This window comes from Aquarana catesbeiana, linkage group LG01, assembly GCF_042186555.1.
Source record: "Aquarana catesbeiana isolate 2022-GZ linkage group LG01, ASM4218655v1, whole genome shotgun sequence".
Lineage (NCBI taxonomy): Eukaryota > Metazoa > Chordata > Amphibia > Anura > Ranidae > Aquarana > Aquarana catesbeiana.
The window spans coordinates 186926404-186947761 of NC_133324.1; the positions used below are offsets into that span (position 1 = coordinate 186926404).

At 42.3% G+C, this 21358-nt stretch overlaps 1 protein-coding gene across 2 annotated transcripts in view; it reads right to left on the minus strand.

Annotated features, from left to right (window-relative positions):
• TMEM232 (transmembrane protein 232) overlaps positions 1–21358 on the minus strand; it is a 384711-nt gene that overhangs the window by 70137 nt on the left and 293216 nt on the right. The window lies entirely within an intron of this gene.

A 21358-nucleotide genomic window follows, 5' to 3' on the forward strand; every position in this document is an offset into this window, starting at 1 on the left:
GTATAGGGGTTTATAAAGATTGCTCTAAGATCTAGTAAATCACCCCCCAACGCCCACCCATGTTCTGTGAGTCCAACTGCTTAATTTATTTTCCCCTTGCTAAAAGTAATGACATCTGAATTTAAAAGTTGAAGAGAGATTCTAAAAATGATAAACCTAATCAACAAACCTGAATTATAAAACTAAGCTGTTAGCATGAAATGAGGTGGATTCATTACCCAGACGTTTGCCTTAATTTGTATGACTAATTTTTATTTATCTATTTTATTAATCTTTATTTTAGATGACTGTTTCAAACAACTCTTGTTGCCTTCAACATGTCTTACATATTAAACTGTATTCCTTTAAAGAGTTAATTTATTTAGTCAATGATCATTTGATCACCAATGTATGCAGCTAAAGCAAAAGCTTAGCTCTATGGGACTTTGTGCCAGATGCTTAAATATACTGTCGGTCACAGAGCTCCCATGATGGATTATAATAATGAAAACTGTAGCTGCACAACAGCTGGAAAGCCACAGGTAAACAAACCATTCTGCTTTGCAATTCAGGGAAAATTAAAATGGTCATAGTCATGTTGTTAATTTAAGATGCACCAACAAAAGCAGAAAAATTGAATAATTTCAGACTGTCTAAGGTTTCCATCATGTTCTTACACATATACAAGACTTGAGGTGCATTTACACAGTGTAGATAACAACCTTAGAGCTAAACTCCAGGCACATATTATCATTCAAAATTTGTATTCATTTCAGCATAGAAAAAACATCAACATGGCGACAATGTCACATTGTCTGAAACAATACATGTAATATGAATCCAGAACACAGGAGTATAACTTCAAAATTACAGTCATGGCATAAGAATTCTGAGTTTAATACCAGAACCATAAATCGGAAGCAAAAAAAAAAAAAGCATGGTAGTGATTATTAAAGCCCCAGGTGATTATTAAAGCCACTGAGCATGCTATGAAACAAATCATTCTTAAGATGCTCCTGATCAGTACAAAATATCATTTGTTGCCATCAATATCATAGCAAAGAAGATGAGATGGTGGAAATCAGAAGAAAAGAATCCCAATCCTGTGTTTGTATAGCACAGGCTGTCAAGGATAGGGGCACATGTACAGTGGGGACGGAAAGTATTCAGACCCCCTTAAATTTTTCACTCTTTGTTATATTGCAGCCATTTGCTAAAATCATTTAAGTTCATTTTTTTCCTCATTAATGTACACACATCACCCCATATTGACAGAAAAAAAACAGAATTGTTGACATTTTTGCAGATTTATTAAAAAAGAAAAACTGAAATATCACATGGTCCTAAATGTTCAGACCCTTTGCTCAGTATTTAGTAGAAGCACCCTTTTGATCTAATACAGCCATGAGTCTTTTTGGGAAAGATGCAACAAGTTTTTCACACCTGGATTTGGGGATCCTCTGCCATTCCTCCTTGCAGATCCTCTCCAGTTCTGTCAGGTTGGATGGTAAACGTTGGTGGACAGACATTTTTGGGTCTCTCCAGAGATGCTCAATTGGGTTTAAGTCAGGGCTCTGGCTGGGCCATTCAAGAACAGTCACAAAGTTGTTGTGAAGCCACTCCTTCATTATTTTAGCTGTGTGCTTAGGTCATTGTCTTGTTGGAAGGTAAACCTTCGGCCCAGTCTGAGGTCCTGAGCACTCTGGAGAAGGTTTTCGTCCAGGATATCCCTGTACTTGGTCGCATTCATCTTTCCCTCGATTGCAACCAGTCGTCCTGTCCCTGCAGCTGAAAAACACCCCACAGCATGATGCTGCCACCACCATGCTTCACTGTTGGGACTGTATTGGACAGGTGATGAGCAGTGCCTGGTTTTCTCCACACATACCGCTTAGAATTAAGGCCAAAAAGTTCTATCTTGGTCTCATCAGACCAAAGAATCTTATTTCTCACCATCTTGGAGTCCTTCAGGTGTTTTTTTAGCAAACTCCATGTGGGCTTTCATGTGTCTTGCACTGAGGAGAGGCTTCCGTCAGGCCACTCTGCCATAAAGCCCCGACTGGTGGAGAGCTGCAGTGATGGTTGACTTTCTACAACTTTCTGCCATCTCCCGACTGCATCTCTGGAGCTCAGCCACAATGATCTTTGGGTTCTTCTTTACCTCTCTCACCAAGGCTCTTCTCCCCCGATATCTCAGTTTGGCCGAACGGCCAGCTCTAGGAAGGGTTCTGGTCGTCCCAAATGTCTTCCATTTAAGGATTATGGAGGCCACTGTGCTCTTAGGAACCTTAAGTGCAGGAGAATTTTTTTTGTAACCTTGGCCAGATCTGTGCCTTGCCACAATTCTGTCTCTGAGCTCTTCAGGTAGTTCATTTGACCTCATGATTCTCATTTGCTCTGACATGCACTGTGAGCTGTAATGTCTTATATAGACAGGTGTGTGGCTTTCCTAATCAAGTCCAATCAGTATAATCAAAAACAGCTGGGCCCAATTGAAGGTGTAGAACCATCTCAAGGATGATCAGAAGAAATGGACAGCACCTGAGTTAAATATATGAGTGTCACAGCAAAGGGTCCGAATACTTAGGAGCATGTAATATTTCAGTTTTTCTTTTTTAATAAATCTGCAAAAATGTCAACTATTCTGTGCTTTTCTGTCAATATGGGGTGCTGTGTGTACATGTAATGAGGAAAAAAAATGAACTTAAATGATTTTAGCAAATGGCTGCAATATAACAAAGAGTGAAAAATTTAAGGGGGTCTGAATACTTTCCGTCCCCACTGTATATAAGTCACCCAAGGTTCCCAGGTCTGGTCAAGCAGCTTACTTCTATCATTAATAATACTTGCGATCTTTTCATGAACCATAATCCAAGAGATTTCATGTTTCAATCGTCTAAAGGATACTGAGGATGTCTTCCATGCTCCTGCTATAGTAATCTTGGCCCCTAGCAGAATAAAATAAATCAGGTGATTCAGTGGACGTAGCCACCCAGATGGCAACGCTATGGGGGTTGTTGCTCAACAAAGAGCCCTGTTACTTTCCGGAGCATCGAAAACACCCTGTTCCAAAAGCCCCTAATATTGGGGCACTCCCACCAAATGTGAAGCATGAAGCCTCACAAATTACAGCCCCAACGCATTCTGCAGTGGCTGTATTATGGCCAGGCACATAGGGACTAGATACCATCTGGTCAGCACTTTAAATTAACACATTAATGCAACACTGTAATCACGAATACAACATTAAATGTATTTTACATGCAGGCAGTGTAAGAACCAATATTTTATTTAGTATCAGCCACTTGCAGTCTTTGCACAGCAGAGCTCAGAGGCCAGTCAGGTGTTCTGCAGTGTGAGAAGCATGCTTATAGGAGGAAAAAGCAGAGTGACAGAGAGACAAGCTCACCAGTTTGCAGCTTCTCTTTGCACTGTCCACTCAAAGGGTGAGGATGGGGCAAGTACCTTTGAGTAAATGTGAAACTACAGTAGAGAAAGATCATGTCTCGATCCTTGCCAAGCAGGACTGTGCTGTGTGGCAGATTTTAGTAAATCCCCAGACTGGATGGACAGAAAAACAAATTCCTCTAGCAGATAAAATGGCTACTATATGTGTCTTTCATCTGTGTATTTATTCATTTACCTAGAGTTAAGCGTTAACCCTTTTACTGCCAATGCCATATTCCACATGTCACAGTTGTAATAGCGCCATGAGTCTCTTTGGCTAAGTCCTGTTATGGGTGAAATGCGTTAGGGCATGGCTGCTGTGGGAGCCGTCAGTCAAAAAACATAGTTGGATCAAGACTTCATTGGTGTGTGGCCCATTTCATTTGATTTGCAGTCATGAGCTTTTATTTTGAACAGTAGGCTCCTGGCCTTAGTAATAGAGCCACCAGATCACATTTATGGGACTAACAATGTGCTTCCCCTCCCCCCAACTGAACCCCCCCTCTGTGGTCACTTCAGTCTCCCGCCTCTCCTGGGACTCTCACAATGCCCTCTGCAGTGTGAAACTGGAAGCGATCAGCTTTGAGCATTTCTGGATTCAGAGCAATCAAAATCCCCGCTGAAAGGCCAGGTAAACAGCAGATCGAGCACTCTGTCAGTCATCCTGCCTAGTGCTATCACTTGCGTTTTTAACTCAGATTTTTACCTCTCAAGAAAAACTGTGTTTACAATAAACCCCAGTCTTCAAGTGAAGAAAGATACAAACTATGTGGCTCTGTTATCTGATGCAGTTATGAGCATGTAGATTGTGGGAAAAAATTGCTGATTTGCTTGTATGAAGTAAGTTAAACTGCAGCAATAATGTCCTTTGTTTATTTCAGTGCATTCAGCATAATGCCGTAAGGTAAGGTACTAGACAGGGCAGACATTTTCAGAGTTTAAAGGGGTGACAGATATGGCCCACAGTTCAGAAAACATAGGTAAAGCCAAATAATGGGGCAAATATAAATTCCTAATGAATAAGCCCACAATAGGGGAGGATTGGCCTGGAGGACATTGTTGTAAAAAATAGATATTGGGTTGTTAGACCTGAGTGGAGATGTTTACCCATTTGGACATTAATCAGAGTGGTACCTGCACACAGTGATTGCTAGTGGGCACTATATAGCTACCTGCTCATAATGTTAAAACCTGTGAACATATCACCTAGCAGAGGAAAGTGTTTCAGTATCAGCTTGCTTTGAGCCTCTGAGATGCCACATGGCCAAAAGTCAAGAGCCAAAAAGACTGATGCTGGAAAAAAAAATGCCCCATCAGGTCAAAAGTTCTCAGTCCTCCCCTTATCATTTTAATTATTTAAGAATGTGTCAGGAGTGTGTAAATGACCTCGGATCGGATATATACTATTCTCTGAACTCTGCCTGCCTTTTGACTACGGATTGACACTGACGATTCTGAACCTTGCCTGCCTTGTACCTGGACTGTCATTGAACCATTCTACCTGTCTGCCAGCCGTAAGTATCTGTTTGCTTTGCTCAGTTCGGGCCTGCCTCGGCGTGTTGGCCAGACACTATAGAATCGCGTATAAGTCCTGGGGGCAACCAAGTACCAGTAGCCAGCTATAGTGTCTGACCACCTGCTTTAGGGGTAAGCATGACCGAATGAATATTTAAATTCTTGCTTAGGCCCAGGTTTTGAAAAATTCTAATTAAGTCAAATATTTTTATTGTGGTATATTTTTAGTCAGTAGGAATAGGTCTCAACAATGTTTGCAGATATTGAAAAAAAAATGATATATGAACATTTATGAATAGACAAACAGCTACTGTAGGATAGTGCTTATTTGTATCTAAAGAGGGAATGAAGTAGCATTCTTAGTTTTTAATAGTGTGACTGCTTTTTTTTCAAGAATATCGTATATATCCAAAAAGACATAAACGGCCTGTCTTACTGGAAAAGTTTCCTCTTTCATCCATGTGTTCTTAAAGTGGATGTAAACCCTCATATATACCCAGTGAAGTGAACAGCCTCAGATAATACACAGAGATGAAACAAATCTCCCTACATACGTTTTACATGTACAGTATATCTGCTGTCTTCATCTTTATATATCTTCAGAAAGTGCACAACATGTTACAGATTTTCTCTTTCTATTCAGCACTGAGAGTGGATTATTGGCGTACAGCCAAGACAGCTGAATGGCATTTTGTCATAGGGTCTTAGGCATTAGCCAAGATAATTTCTAAATACATGAAATAGAAGGTTACAGAATAGTTCAACTATTGCAAAATTTGGAATGAATTGACAAGCAATAGTGCTTCATCCCAGACAGACTGCAAATAAACCTACATTTCCCCATCCAGTTCTTTTGCTCTAAGTCTGATTCCTACTCTCTCGTCTCTGTAATTTGCTCTCTTTAGCTTTCTTTTTTACAATGACGTCCTCCCTCCTCTAATTCTCATTCCTTTACCCCTTTTATTTAGCCCACAACTTTTATATCTCACCTCCACTAATGCCCTCTCCCTATTACTGCACCCATCACTTCCTGCTATTTCTAAGCCCACATGCCAACCTAACCACTAGGACACTGGAGCATGTGACCTCACTCCTATCTTACTTTACCTGCCCTCCTGGGCACATTTCCCATAATCCTGGACCTTCTTCCTCTGGCAACAGCCATCACCTGCACAGTCTAATTTCTATTCCCCTGCTAGCAACAACCTGCCCTCCACCCCTTCTCATGTGCCTTAATACAATGCCCACTCTGTCAGTAGCAAGTTCATCTCTTTCCTTTACCATCTTATCCCAAATCCCTTAACCTTCTTGTTGTTACTAAAACCTGGCTTAACCACTTCAGCCTTAGGAAGAATTTACCCCCCCCCTTAATGACCAGGCCATTTTTCGCGATACGGCACTGCGTTGCTTTAACTGACAATTGCGCGGTCGTGCGACGCAGTACCCAAACAAAATTGATGCCCTTTTTTCCCACAAATAGAGCATTCTTTTGGTGGTTATTTGATCAGGTTTTTATTTTTCGCCCTATAAACAAAAAAAGACCGACAATTTTGAAAAAAAAACAATATTTTTTACTTTTTGCTATAATAAATATCCAAAAAAACTAAACAAATTTCTTCATCAGTTTAGGTCAATATGTATTCTGCTACATATTTTTGGTAAAAAAAAAAAAAAAAAAGTCGCAATTAGCATATATTGATTAGTTTGCACAAAAGTTATAGTGTCTACAAAATAGGGGATAGAGTTATGGCCTTTTTTATTATTATTTTTTATTTTTTTATTAGTAATGATGATCAGTGAGTTTTAGCAGGACTGCAACATTGCAGCGGACAGATCGGACACTTTTGACACTTTTTGGGAGCCAGTGACATTTATATAGCACTCAGTGCTATAAAAATGCACTGATTACTGTATAAATGACACTGGCAGGGAAGGGGTTAACACTTGGTGGTGATCAAGGGGTTAAGTGTGTTCCCTGGGAGGTGTTTCTAACTGTGGGGGGAGCGGACTGACTGGGAGTACAGAGAGATCGCTGTTCCTGATCACTAGGACAAGACAATCTCACTGTACTCCCTGACAGAATGGGGATCTGCTTTGTTTACATTGCTTTGTTTACACGGCCGTAGCTATTCCACCTCATGGAGCCATACAAGCCTTGTCATACACTGCAGCGCGGCCGGTGATCGGCCTTGGCGTCCTCACAGCCATATCCCTGGAACCCGCAGCTAGATGGACTGTGTCATTCTGACTTCATCCAATCCTGATGTGTTATGTGGATATCTGAGGGAGACCCTGCTTTGCCCAGTCATCCCACCCCATCCTTGCCTGAATCCGATGTGGGGTCAGCACTGTATGGACTTGCTGTGACTTGTAGTCCTCAATCTTCTCCTCTACCCAGAGACGTACTGGAACGCAACATTACAGTTTTCCATGTAAGTGGATATTGTTTGTTGAATAAATTATTGTTGATATATACTCAGAGGCGCCCCTTTCCTTGTTTTTTTCTCCTAGCTTATTGCTTCTGGTCTTTTTTGGTGGCAGCCCTGACTGATTCCTCTCCATATATATTTTATATATATACCCATCCTGCCATTGGACTATTTAGGAACAGTTATCTGAGGTATACCTGCATTGCGCCTTTTTTACTTGTTTAATACCTTTTTGGGAGGGTGCATGTGATCAGCACAAGACCAATCAGCACTGTCCAGACAGCAGGTCAGGGGTCATGCAGCCACATAGGACAGTCAGAGGAGAATGAAAACTGCTCCTACAAGCTTTAACCAGTGCTCTGTCAGACACTGATAGAAGTCACACGACTGCTATATACTGCTGATGAGAAAAGGCATTTAGCAGTTTATATGTAATAAAATAATTGCATGTCCATGTTCTGTGTACTATTGGAGACTAGATATAGTGAATGCAAGGTCCTGGGTTTAGTAACACTTTAAGGCAGGTCTACATCACAAAGCTACTCGCATCATGAATGTTTGGAATACTGACCTACATGATTCTCAGCAGCTCAGACAGCTCAACAGCATTGGTGAAATACTAATTCTCTTCATTCAATCTTCACTAATCACTGATATTCTGAAATAATAAAAATCACTGCAGTATATTAATTGCTTCCATAGCTATTTGACAGAGGTGCCTGAAGCAATTACACCTTTCATTTATACCAACGGAATTGTTGCCTGGATACATTTTGTAAACAGGTAGTAGCTGGCATTCTACATAGTACAGTTTTGTATGGCTATAGTTACCTTTTGTAATATATCTGCTAAATGATCACCTGTTATGTTCTGGAAGTCTGGCTCTGGCAGTAAACAACTTGTGCAATTCTCCATATGTGCATGTTGCAAAGTCTGGGAAAGTTTCAGCCTAATATGAAGAGGGTTGAGCAGTCTGCACACATGGTATCAACTGAGAAAACCTATATATAACCATCAGGGAGACTTTAAATTATTGAAAGTAATTTGACCGCTGATCAATGTGTTCCCCACCAGACAGACATATAAATATGAGCTATACACAAAAAATGATGTAGCGCAGCATGCAAAGAATAAACACAATATAATCAAACAATGGTGCAAATATATTTGAAGAAAAAGCACACAGACTTAGTGCTCTCTGTTTAAAACGTCACATTTAATAAAAGAATAAAGTTTTACACTTACAAAGATGGCACTATAGGCAGTGTTAACCATGAATCACGTGTCTGTCATATACAATCACAAGACCGCTAGATGCAGAGATGGCCGCGGGATGACATCATATACGTGAGACCTTGTCCTGTGTGCTTTTTCTTCCTGCATGCGTGCTGTAGAGATTGCAAAATTCATCCATCCATCCAAATAGGAGGTATTTGAAGCGGTAGCTGTTTGTCTTTGTCCCCAGAGAGGGAAAAATATGTGGGGTGAGCTACTGGTAATGCAGGGGGCCACGACAGTGAGGTGAGAGGTTTATTCACAAGGTGGAGGATTCACATCTCATATTACATGTCACATTGGTGATTGGAGTTGATTCAAGTTGGATATCCTTTTCTTTTTGATGTGTTTGGATATTCATTGGACTATTTTTTGCACATCTATTTTTGCACAACTTTTTGCACCATTGTTTGATTATATTATGTTTATTATTTGCATGTTGCACTACATCAATTTTTGTATATATCAGTTTAATAAGGTTAGAATCACTTATAGGTGTTGGCTAGCAACGTTTTACAAATAATTTGGTTCACATATTATTGGATTGCGCAAATTGAATATTGGTATACTATATAAATATGAGCACTCATGTCCTGTCACTGTGCATGCACTATGCAAGTATGTGTACTGCAGGTACACCCTCATCTCAGGGAATAAATATTATAGGCTATGTCACCCAGAAAAATAAAACTACCCAATTCTGAGCTTTTAAGATTGACAGGGGTGCTAAGTGTGCCTGCTGACGTCTGTGGTTTTTCGCATACATTGTGATTAAATCTTGAATCTGATAATCGAGAAAAGACTAGACAGCAATTATTGAATGTTTATGAGTACCTTACCTGGGGCTGCAGACATGTGGGTCTTTGACATGCTGCCAATGACTCACCTTGATGTTCAGCCATTTTCAGGAGAAATATGGATATGGCACTTAAACATCAATAGTTTGGTTCCGGGATATAAACAGATGAACTCAACTGCTACCCATATCCTATTGACAAATACCTGTGTGTGCAATAATCAGTAATGCCGCGTACGCACGAGCGGACTTTCCGGCAGACTTGGTCCGGTGGACCGGGCTCCATCGGACAATTCGATTGTGTGTGGGCTCCAGCTGACTTTTTTTCCCCAAAAGTCAGACGGACCTAGAAGTAAAACATGTTTCAAATCTTTCTGACGGATTCGAGTCCGGTCGAAAAATCCGCTCGTCTGTATGCTAGTCCGACGGACTAAAATCAACGCTAGGGCAGCTATTGGCTACTGGCTATCAACTTCCTTATTTTAGTCTGGTCGTACGTCATCACGTACAAATCCGTCGGAGGTTTGGTGTGATCGTGTGTAGGCAAGTCCGTTCGTTAGGAAAGTCTGTCGGAAGTCTGCAGAAAGTCCGTCGGATAGACCGTCGGACCAGTCCGGTCAAAAAGTCCGCTCGTGCGTACACGGCATAAAGAGTCCATAAGGTTCTGTGTATAACCAGCCTTAGTTACATACAGGAATTTGTAGGTTTTAAAGCCCCACATACTGTATAATACTGTGAAGCAGGGATGAGCCATACACCCTCCCGGTTCGGTTCGCATCAGAACATTGCAAACAGGCAAAAACTTTGAGCGAGCATGCGAACCCTATTAAAGTCTATGAGACACGAACATGAAAAATCAAAAGTGCTCATTTTAAGGCCATAAAAAGTGTATGGGGACTTGGGTACTGCCCTAGGGGACATGTATCAATGCAAAAAAAGTTTTTAAAACAATCATTTTTTCAGGAGCAGTGATTTTAATAATGCTTAAAGTGAAAAAATAAAAATTAAATATTCCTTTAAATATCGTCCCCTTAGTCTGCCTGTAAAGTGGCGCATCTGTGCAATGTGTAGAACAGTGACGCAGCAAAATTACATTTCTAAAGGAAAAAATGTCATTTAAACTTGCTCACACCTGTAATGTATTGCCGGCTCCTGGCAATATAGATGAAAAATCAAGGAAAAAAATCTACTTGGGTTCCCCCCCAGTAGGACTGGGAGGAAAAAAACAGCATGGGGTCCCCCCCAAAATCCATACCAGGCCTTTTGTGTCTGGCATAGGTTTTAAGGGGAACTCCATGCCAAAATGTAAAAAAAATTGGAGTGGGGACCCTCCCAAAATCCATACCGGACCCTTATCCGAGCAAGCAGCCTGGCAAGCTGCAGGAAAGGGGGGGATGAGCGGGCGCCCCCCCCTCCTGAACCATACCAGCCACTTGCCCTCAACATGTTGATGGGGAGAAGGGCATCTTCCTGACAACCCTGGCAATTGGTTGTCGGGGTCTGCGGGTGGGGGCTTATCAGGATCTGGAAGCCCCCTTTAATAAGGGGGGCACCAGATCACAGCCCCCCCTTATATGAATGGGTATCAGGTACATTGTACCTCTACCATTCACCACAAAAAGTGTCAAAAAGCAAAAACCACAATAGACAGTTTTTGACAATTCTTTTATTAAAAAAGAAATGAAAAAAGTGTCCTGTGATGTACATCCATTGCCAAGCATGCTGTCTTTTTGCTTTAACAGCTCTTATGTAGGCAAGGGCGGGGCCACCCGCTGACGTAACCAGATGACCTCGCCCCGTCTGACGTCACATAACATCAGAAGGGGACAGGGTCCCCGCCGTTACCTATTTAACAGCTGTCACAGCCAAGAGACAGCAGTCACTGGGGGGCCTCCCATCAAAACTGAGCTTTTTTTTTCTCTATTTTTCGGGTCCATCGGGTGGCGTGATTGAAGATGGATGGACATCGCGGAACACTTTTTTTTTTTATAAAGGAATTGTCAAAAACGGTCTGTTGTGGTTTTTAATTTTTGACACTTTTTTTGGTGAATGGGCAGGGGTACAATGTACCCGATACCCATTCACATGGGGGGGAGCATCTGGGGTCCCCCTTGTTAAAGGGGGCTTCCAGATTCCAATAAGCCCCCACCCACAGACCCCATCAGCCAATGGCCAGGGTTGTTGGGAAGAGGCCCTTGTCCCCCTCAACATGGGGACTAGGTGCTTTGGGGAGGACCCCAAAGCACCCTCCCCATGTTGAGGGCAAACGGCCTGGTATGGTTCAGGAGGGGGGGCGCTCGCTCATCCCCCCCCTTTCCTGGCCTGCCAGGCTGCTTGCTCGGAAAGGGTCTGGTATGGACTTTGGGGGGACCTCACGCCAATTTGTTTTAAAATGTTGGCGTGGAGTTCCCCTTAAAATATATACCAGACCCAAAGGGCCCTGTATGGATTTTGGGGGGGACCCCATGCCGTTTTTTTCTTAATTCTGTATTAGGGTTCCCCTTAACCACTTCAATGCACTGTATGTATATACAGTATCTCACAAAAGTGAGTACACGCTCACATTTTTGTAAATATTTTATTATATCTTTTCGTGTGACAACCCTGAAGAAATTACACTTTGTTACAATGTAAAGTAGTGGTGTACAGCTAGCTTGTATAACCGTGTAAATTTGCTGTCCTCTCAAAATAATTCAACACACAGCCATTAATGTCTAAACCGCTGGCAACAAAAGTGAGTACACCCCTAAGTTAAAATGTCCAAATTGGGTCCAATTAGCCATTTTGCCTCCCCGGTGTCATGTGACTTGTTATGCCCTGTACATACGGTCGGATTTTCCAACTGAAAAAGTGCGATCGGATTATGTTGTCGGAAATTCCGTTCGTATGTGGGCTTCATCTGACTTTTTCCGTCGGAATTTCCGACTCACAAAGTTTGAGAGCAGGATATAAAATTTTCAGACAACTTTGTACGACCATGTTTATGCAAGACAAGTTTGGGCCAACATCCGTCGGAAAAAATCTGATGGATTTTGTTGTCGGAATGTCCAATCAATGTCAATCAATGTGTGTACAGGGCATTAGTGTTACAAGGTCTCAGGTATGAATGGGGAGCAGGTGTGTTAAATTTGGTGCCATCGCTTTCACTCTCTCATACTGGTCACTGGAAGTTCAACATGGCACCTCAAGGCAAAGAATTCTCTGAGGATATGAAAAAAAGAATCGTTGCTCTACATAAAGATGGCCTAGGCTATATGAAGATTGCCAAGACCCTGAAACTGAGCTGCAACACGGTGGCCAAGACCATACAACAGTTTAACAGGACAGTTTCCACTCAGAACAGGCCTCGCCATGGTTGACCAAAGAAGTTGAGTGCACGTGCTCAGCGTTATATCCAGAGATTGTCTTTGGGAAATAGACATATGAGTGCTGCCAGCATTGCTGCAGAGGTTGAAGGGGTGGGGGGTCGGCCTGTCAGTGCTCAGACCATATGCCGCACACTGCATCAAATTGGTCTGCATGGCTGTCATCCCAGAAGGAAGCCTCTTCTAAAGATGATGCACAAGAAAGCCCGCAAACAGTTTGCTGAAGACAAGCAGACTAAGAACATGCATTACTGGCACCATGTCCTGTAGTCTGATGAGACCAAGATAAACTTATTTGGTTCAGATGGTGTCAAGCGTGTGTGGTGGCAACGAGGTGAGAAGTACAGAGGCAAGTGTGTTTTACCTATAGTCAAGCATGGTGGTGGGGGTGTCATGGTCTGGGGCTGCATGAGTGCTGCTGGCACTGGGGAGCTACAGTTCATTGAGGGAACCATGAATGCCAACATGTACTGTGACATACTGAAGCAGAGCAGGATCCCCTCCCTTCAGAGACTGGGCCGCAGGGCAGTATTCCAACATGATAACGACCCCAACACACTTCCAAGACAACCACTGCCTTGCTAAAGAAGCTGAGGGTAAAGGTTATGGACTGGCCAAGCATGTCTCCAGACCTAAACCCTATTGAGCATCTGGGGGGCATCCTCAAATGGAAGGTGATGTCATCTTCTTGATGTTGTCATGGAGGAGTGAAAGAGGACTCCAATGGCAACCTGTGAAGCTCTGGTGAACTCCATGGCCAAGAGGGTTAAGGTAGTGCTGGAAAATAATGGTGTCCACACAAAATATTGAAACTTTGGGCCTAATTTGGACTTTTTCACTTAGGGGTGTACTCACTTTTGTTGCCAGCGGTTTAGACATTAATGGCTGGGTGTTGAGTTATTTTGAAGGGACAGCAAATTTACACTGTTATACAAGCTGTAAGCTCACTACTTTACATTGCAGCAAAGTGTCATTTCTTCAGTGTTGTCACATGAAAAGATATAATAAAATATTTACAAAAATGTGAGGGGTGTATTCACTTTTGTGAGATACTGTGTGTGTATATATGTTTGTACGACTGACATAGTATTGATGTTACATGCCCTTATATTATGCAAACATTGTGAGCGTTTTTTTGTGAGCTAATTTTAAATTAATAAATAATTGTTGTACTGGTTTACACTATGTGGAATTTTTTTATCTATTGCTTGCAATGAGCAAAATGCAGATGAAAAGTCCAGTGAACAGCGATTATTCCTTTGATTGATAAGCGTGTTAATCATCAGGGTCTGGTAAGTGGATTACCTACAGGGCTGTGGCACAAGTGGGGTGGTGATGGAGACTTGGGATCGCTGCTAATATTTTCTTCCACGATCGTCTAGTTTATACTCACCTGCCTTTTCTTAATGGACTTTCACTGAGTGGATCACCATTTGATACTTTGTTTAAGTGGACTCTTAAGCAATTTCATTGATATTTTTAAATATTTGCTATTTTTGCACTAGCGCTGCTAATGTTTTAGAAATTTTTCTTTCACTTATATTTGATGCATGTATATATGTGTATGTATATGTGTATATATATATATATATATATATATATATATATACATATATAACCGCCACTCGCTCTTATTTTTTAATCAATGATAGGGATGGAGGCAGTTATCCCTTTGGTTCCTGCTTCATTTAAAATCCCAAAACCCCCTGTTACTGTTAATATCTTCACAGTATGGATGGCCCCGATGTTCGAATCGAACGTAAGTTCGACTCAAACATCGGATGTTCGTTTGTCCGCAAATGAACCAAACATATGGGGGGCAAATTCGAGCGCCGCAGAGTGCCCCATAATGCACTGTGAGATCGCAGTGCATTGACGGCTGCTGATTGGCCAAAGCATGCACCTGACCCGCATGCTTTGGCCAATCACAGCGTGATCTGCTGGGAAAGCCATGATTGACCAAAGGCAGGATGCCTTTGGCCAATCAGAGATGGATAGGTGTTAATCGCCAGACAGCTGAGCCGCTCAGGTGAAAGAGTTCCTCTCTCTTACATTGTGCTTGCCTAAGTGACGCTTGGGGCAGGGCTTTGGTGGTACACCTATATGGGCACCTCCTATGGCCGGTTCACACACATCACTCTATCCTTACACCATGGATCACTCACATGTCCATGGATTTTGATCTCCATCTGTTATCAACAGGTACTTATCCACCTTCACCGTTCACCTTCCTTGTTTTTCAGCCTGTGTGCTCTTTTTTCTTTTTTACTCCTGGCTGTCATTTTCAGTTTTTATCCCCTTTCAACTCCCATTCCTTTTCTTTTTACTCACTTTTTTTCTTATCTTTCCACTCACTCACCACTCACCTTACTCACACATTTATACTTTAAATACCCTCTACCCCAACACACAGTTACCACCATAAATACATTTGCACACATTTTTTCACCTAGTCCCCCACTGGGGTCATTACCTCCACCTTTCACTAGGGTTTCTCAACCACATTCATGGCCTAGGATCTGTCTGTGCCAGTTGTTCTCACCTCTGCAAGCCTCCACGCCCCCCAGAGATGAGACCCTGCGGTGTATTGGCAATTTGTGATGCCGCATTGCCGCTGCGCAGATGCAGATGTCAGTTGGACATACAACCTTGTACAATCTTCCCCATACATTCTTCCCTTTCAAATTCTCCTTGTTCCTTTTTGTTTGTTTTAACCCCCATTTTTCAATTAATGTTTTTTGAGACTATCTAGAAATTATGTTCTCTGTTTCTAGATATTTCCCATGGTTTATGCTCCTGATGAGCGGCTATAAGGCCGCGAAACGCATCGAGCCATCAAATCCTACTATCATCTTACCATGGACTAACCAAAATTCACTATGGTTCAACCAATGTTGTTAATAATTTTTCATATTAACTATGTTAATTCCCTTTTTCTTTCCCTTCCATTTTTTATTTCGAAAGAAATCTAGAAAGATTATCTAGGCCATTTAGGTATTAATCTTATCTTGTTTACAAATGTATCTATTGCTAATACATGAATGTCTACTGGATTGTGAATACTATGTAACATGTTGAAAATGATCAAATGTTTTTAGAGGTTGTATGCCCAAAATGTTCTATATAAGATTATACAATATAAATAAACATTATTTCCCAGTCACTTGACCTCCTTTATTGCTGCTGTGTGCTTCATATAAGGTCCCGCCACTTGCTCTTATTTTTTAATTAACAGTAATGCCCTGTACACACGGTCGGGCATTGATCGGACATTCCGACAACAAAATCCTAGGATTTTTTCCGATGGATGTTGGCTTGTTGCATACACACGGTCACACAAATTTGTCGGAAAATCCGATCGTTCTGAACGCAGTGACGTAAAACACGTATGTCGTGACTCTAAACGGGGCAGTAGCCAATGGCTTTCATCTCTTTATTTATTCTAAGCATGCGTGGCACTTTGTGCGTCGGATTTGTGTACACACGATCGGAAATTCCGACAATTTTATAGCCTGCTCTCAAACTTTGTGTGTCGGAAAATCCGATGGAAAATGTGTGATGGAGCCTGCACACGGTCAGAATTTCCGACAAGAAGGTCCTATCACACATTTTCCGTCTGAAAATCCGACCGTGTGTACGGGGCATAACACTTTGCTATGTGTTCCTATTACATTGAAATTTTCACTATGATCCCACAATAATATACTATTAAAAAACAGCACCATTACATACATACATGGTAGGTAGGTGCTAGAGTAGGATTTTTGTAGGTTAGATACATTTAGGCAGGCCTGGCTGGCAGCCAGGCCTATCTGTTTTGATTTGGTTTGGGCTGGGAGTGTCTCAGGGTAGCAGCTGATGACTCACAGGTAGCATCACTGGGACCTCCCTCTTCTTTACAGAAGGTTCTGGAAAGAGGAGGAGAGGAGAGGTAGAGCTGCCTGGGGTATTCTGAGGAGCCCTGACCAATCCCCAACTTGGATTGGCAGGGGGCAGGCCTCCTCAAATACCCAGGGTCAACCCAGCTGGGGAGGAGTTGGAGTTGTTCAGAGCTTGGAGATGGAATGCTAGGCTGTCAGAGCCTTTAAAGGAGCTCCCCAGTCTGAGGGGGTGACCTTGGACCTGGAGCAAGTGTGCGGACAGGGCCCTTCAAGAATTTGTTAAGGTGTTCTGGACAGGAGGCACAGGAGGAGCAAGAGAGGAAGAGAGGACAGCAGGAGAGAGCATTGCCGGGCAAGTCTCCAAGGGGAGGAACAACTGGTCGCAGCCAGGAGGGCTGGTGAGTGACATGCACATTCAGGAGGACTGGGGAGGCATGCCTGAGAGGACTGGGAGCATGCAGTCTGGGATGTGTTCAAAGCCAGCAGAGTGGACTCTGGTGTCATGGGCAGTGGAGAGGGGCAGCTGCAGCCAGGCAGGCTGGCAGGGCTAGAAGAGGGGTTACTGGGCTTAGTAACCAAAGTTAGGGCAGCTAGCACCAGGAGCTTTCTATTGCTGCACTAAGGGGGCCCCCAGTCCCTGCCTGCAAAATGCAATTGCTAAGGCCTGGCTGAGCCAGTCAGGCCTAACCACTTTGTGCTAGCTGTGCCTGAACATTAGAGAGGAAGCGATGTGCAGGAGGAGAAATGCGGTGTATACAGTATACCAGCATGTATACAATTGTCCCAGCAAGTTCTGCAAAATTCCATTGGGCATCCCATACTTCCTATACCCCATCCAAGTTCAAATCCCTCAATAAAACCTAAAAACAAGCACATGGACTGTTTTCTGTCTTGGAGTGTCTGAGAGGTGAACGCTGGGCTGGGCAGGGTGACAGGTGGGCCTCATCACTTAACAGCCCTTACGGGGGCACCGCTACATGCATATATATGGAATAGTATAAGGTTACTAAACGATAAGTCCTGTTGTTATAAATCCTATTCAGATTCACAAGTACTTTACAGCCTAGGGGAAAACATAAGAGAATGTCTTCTGCAGTAGAAATGTCAGTGTAGAAATGTGGCATCTCACAGAGCCTTCCATACTTTGCAGAGGCTCTGATTACCTGCTCACCCCTAGCATGTATTTGTGATGAGAGGACACAGGGCCTGTGACATTCTGACTCTCAATAAAAAGGACTCCAGTAGTTTTAACCCTTCTGAGACCAGAAACATTTGAAGCCTAAAGGCCCAGCCTCAGAAAAATATATCAGTGTCTCCATACATCAGTTACCTTAACTATAAGTGTAACTAATTTGCATACATAAATAACTTTTGTGTTCCCTTTTTCAGGCTTTCTTCCCTTTATTTTCACCTGGTGATCTGCCCAGTAAGTCGGGTGTTTTTCACAAGCACAAGCTCTTTTGCAGATGAATTAGTTACAGGGATGAGACAAACCATTTAACAGTAGTAGGGGTGCTTCAAAGATCATCTTTACGCTTATTTATGTAAAACCTTTATCCCAAAAGGAAAAAAAAGGTTGCTGTAACTGTTTATAAAGTGTTATCTAGAGTTCAGTTTCAATTTGTCGGTGTATTTAAATCTGCTAGTACATCCAACACTCCCCTCCCCCCAGACTGACAATGCTGCTGTCCAAATCTGCCCCCTGTACTCCTTCATCCAGAGTGGTGTCTGTATAGTACAGGAGGAGTGTTACTGGCCAGATCATCAGGGGAAAAGAGGGGAAAAGCCTAAAAAAAGAAAAACAATGCAACCACAACATCTAATGATTGGTAAGATGCAATATATTCCATTTTTGGTTTTAATTTTATTACCGCTTAATAAAAACATTGCTGTTTTATTACCCTACAGTTAAAGAAATAAACAAAGGCACACTGTCATCTTCATACTGCAGTACTGTAATATTTGCCCACTCTTCTGACCAAATTTAACTGCTCAAGTTCAGTTAAATTTGATAGTGACAGTTTGTGGACTACAGTCATTCCACAGATTTTCAATTGGGTTTAAGTCTGGGCTCTGACTAGGTCATGCAAGAACATTCACCTTTTTCTCCTACAACCACTGTGTGGTCATTTTTGCTGTGTGCTTTGGCTCATTGTCATGCTGGAAGGTAAACCTTATTCCCATTGACAACGTTCTGGCAGAGAGCAGCAGATTTTCCTCAAGAATTTGATGGTATTTTGCCCCATCCATTTTTCTTCTATCCTGACAAGTGCTCCAGTCCCTGCTGCAGAGAAACACCCCCATAACAGGATATTACCACCTCCATGCTTTACCGTAGGAATGGTGTTATTTAGATGGCAAGCTGTATTGGATTTCGGCTAGACATATAGTTTGGTGTTAAGGGCAAATATTTCAAATTTAGTCTCATCTGACTACCTTAAATCCACATTGAAGATTCTGAGGCCACATGGAAAAAGGTGTTATGGTCAGATGAGACTAAAATTGAATTACGATAAAATAAAAACGATAGATCTGGAAGAAATCCAGCACAGCTCACCATCCACGTAACACCATTCGTACAGTAAAGTATGGAGGTGGTAATATCCTGTTATGGGATATTTCTCTGCAGCAGGGACTGAATCACTTGGTCAGGGTAGAAGAAAAAAATTGATGGGGCAAAATACCATCAAATTCTTGAGGAATATCTGCTGCCCTCAGCCAGAAATTTGTCAAGGGAAAAAAGGTTTACCTTTCAAGATGAGAATGAGCCAAAGCACACAGCAAAAATGACCACACAGTGGTTATAGGGGAAAAAGGTGAATGTTCTTGCATGGCTTAGTCAGAGCCCAGACTTAAACTCCATTGAAAATCTGTGGAATGACTTAAAGACTGCAGTCCACAAACAGTTACCATAAAATTTTACTGAACTTGAGCAGCTCTGCAAAGAAGAGTGGGCAAATATTGTAAAGTATAGATGTGCAAAGTTAGTAGAGACATATCCCAACAGACTAAAAGCTGTAATTAAAGCACAGGGTGACATAAAGGGGGTGATCCTTTTTCCAACTCAGTCATTCTATTTTAGAATTTTTTTTTCTGACATGTTGGTGTTATATCTTTCACTCTGATGTTATAAGTTGCACTAGTAAATACAGCTGGATAAAACAAAAACCGTGGCTGTCTTCATTTCAGGCTGCAAAGCAAGAAGATGTGATTATTTTAAAGGGGGGAGGGGGTGATTTTTTTCTATATCCATTGTACTTGAGCCCTCATTCTATCCGGTGCTGTGTCCGTCTGCAGCGGCTCTCTCCCCTCACTTCCTGGTCTCACAGGCTTTGCTGAAACACCAGGAGCCACTGACTCTTGCTGCTGTCAATCAAAGCCCATGATGAGGGAACAGGGGTTGGATACTCGCCAGAGAGGAGGAGGCAGAAACATTAGCGTGGGACCCAAGAAGAAGAGGCTCGGACAGCTCTGTGCAATTCTATTGCACAGAGCGGGTAAATAAAAATCCTTAAGGAAACAAAAAAAGCTGCTCCAGGTGAGTGAGTCACCAGTTAATCCCCACACACACTAGTCAGGTGCTAGCCCAGCTCGCATGCTGTTTACCATAAGGAAATGATTACGGACAGCTGCACTTCCAAAAATCCTTTTATTGAAGCTTCATATGACCAGTGGTTGACAGATAGAGCAGGGGACAAATAGGGTAGACACGTTTCATGCAAATGTTAGCGCTTAGTCATTACTTCTTTGTCCTCTGCTCCATCTGTCAACCACTGGTCATATGAAGCTTCAATAAAAGGATTTTTGGAAGTGCAGCTATCCGGAATCATTTCCTTATAAAAATAAAAATCCTGTTTGTTATTTTTTTTAAAATTGCATTTACAACCCTACTATTAAAAATAAAAAAACCTGTATAGCATTATCATAATATAGTATTCTTCACATTAGTTGTTCATTAGGCCCAGTTTGTGAGCAAATCCAAATTAGAGGAGATCAAAAGGATCAATATAGCCACTATTAACATCAAAAGAAATAACAACGTAACTAATACAAATATAACAACAAATCAATAACTATAAGAGCTAGCCACTAGCAATGATGTAGTTAGACTCCTAAAAATACTTAACAATACAAAATGTACCAATAGGGATGTCATGTACATTAAAAATGAGTAAATTAGGGGGGCGCATGCACGGCGCGAAGCAGGACGGAAGCAACTGAGCGGAGCTCCGTGCACAGCTGGATCCTTATCGCCTTCCCCGGGGCTAAAACCCAGAGATTCAGACCCAAAAACCTCCTGCACCCCCGGGGGAAAGATCGGTGCACGCCGTCCATTAAGTCTCGTCGTGGGAAACCAGCGCAAAAGTCCCTAACCAACTACCTCCTCAGAGTCCAGGAGATGGAGGGGAAAGGCCAAGATGGCGCCGAGCCACAGCGTGCACAGGCCTCAACACACTACACAGCGGCTTCTCCTGCACACTCATCTGGGGACGGTGAGTACTCAGCGCAGCTTACCAAAGCAGACCTGGAAGACAGCTTAGCTGCTATGTACTCTAAAATAGCTGAAAAATTCCAGACTGAGCTTTTCAAGTCCATTAACACTCTGTAGCAGGAAATTGCAGTGCTGGGGGGCAGGACGGATCTCTTAGAGACCAAACATGACGAGCTGCA